A 1,583-nucleotide genomic window follows, 5' to 3' on the forward strand; every position below is an offset into this window, starting at 1 on the left:
CAGTTCCAACTGTCGCCTAATATAATTTGGCAACGGATTTGGTCGTTATTAACATTAGCAGATGAATTTTACCATAACCTTTGCATAATGAATTACGAACAAGTATAACTGTGACAAAAAAAACATAATTAGGTGTAACAACCATGGCTAAAAATATGTAGAATATTTGGTCGTCATGTAATAAATATATTAAGCAAAGTTTAGAAAAGAGAGAATAATTTTAAAAATCATAATTCTTATTAACATGAAAACATTGTTACATAATGTCAAATCACATGTCTTAAAAACTAGCTCATTGGTGGGCCTTCGAATCCAGCTATTGTGGTAGGCGCTACACTCTAGTTGACAGATATAACCATAAGATCACCCAAGTTTCAAAGCAGTCCTGGAACCCAAAGACAAGATGCAGGGGCGGTTTTGACCTCATGTGGAATCACCATATTGTGTATGGAAAGAAATTGGCATGAACGGTGTCATTAAGGTACAACATTGAGGTACAAAGGACAAGCCTGTACATCCTGGCCACCTTCTGTTCTCTTGCTCTCAACAACAGTTTCCTTCTTTTCATTGGTCGTCGCAGTCATTATATTGTGAAAATCCTGCGTCTTCCCGAGCAATATATTGAGCTGCCTTCTATGTCAGCACAAGCATAAATTTTCATGTATCAGGAGAACAACTATCTAATTAGTTAAGCAGTACACACCTGTGAGTCAAGGACTCAAGGTGACATGGATATGGCAACCATTTGGCCTCCCAATCTGATCTCCTAGGTCAAGAAGTCAGGCCCCAATCTAAAAGTCTCTCAACTTTTTTAGAGTACCTGTAAGAACACCTTGTTTGTTGTGCTAATAAGGCAACTACAGAGAACTTGATGACTCTGCTGTAATAAGATGGACAATTGCAGAAAATAGTAGTAACATCTAAAAAGAAAAGCAACGAGCCATACAAACAATGAACATAAAGTATGAGACCGAGAAACTTGGAAAGCATAGCAAGTTCGTATGTATACAACTCAATCCACACAAATAAAACAACTAAAAAATTTCATAAGAAACTCACTCAAGTCTCTGGCCCCAATCTCCTCAGCATGTAGGTGAAGACAATCAAATTGATTAGCAGCCACGAGTAGCACTTCTTAAAAAACAGCACTCCTGTTCTTCAAAAATATGTGACGCCAAATTTCTATACACATTTAGTGCAAGGAACATGGCGCATGTTAGGTCCAGATTTCACTATGGGGAGCTCTTTAAGGCACCTTGTTTTCATCGGTTCTAAAAGTTTAGCAAATAAGAGTGAAGAACTTCAGTAAAACCAACATTAGCAAGGCGTCTCTCTATGTCATACATTACTGATCTTCAGCATGCGTTATTGTAGAAGTTGGGCATAATGGCACGGAGATGATGATTTATAGTATTCAGCGAAGTCCATTTGAATATGAACTTCAGCAGCACTTGAGGTATGCAACCTCTAGCATCCACGTCGCCAGATTGTTTCCATCTTTTATTTTTGATATACCACGAATCTCCTGTAGAAGTTGATAGCCTATGCCTCAACGTATAACAACCTTCAAGCAATGAAAAACC

At 38.0% G+C, this 1,583-nt stretch overlaps 1 long non-coding RNA gene across 1 annotated transcript; it reads right to left on the reverse strand.

The window, feature by feature from the left end:
• Positions 1-217: 217 nt before the first annotated feature.
• Positions 218-818, reverse strand: LOC126409930 (uncharacterized). The gene is made up of 2 exons (XR_007572875.1): positions 704-818; positions 218-605 (listed from the first exon to the last, which is right to left on the reverse strand). It is a non-coding gene; the product is annotated as an uncharacterized LOC126409930 (long non-coding RNA).
• Positions 819-1,583: the final 765 nt, after the last annotated feature.

Source organism: Nymphaea colorata, chromosome 3 (genome assembly GCF_008831285.2).
Source record: "Nymphaea colorata isolate Beijing-Zhang1983 chromosome 3, ASM883128v2, whole genome shotgun sequence".
In the NCBI taxonomy this organism is placed as follows: domain Eukaryota; kingdom Viridiplantae; phylum Streptophyta; class Magnoliopsida; order Nymphaeales; family Nymphaeaceae; genus Nymphaea; species Nymphaea colorata.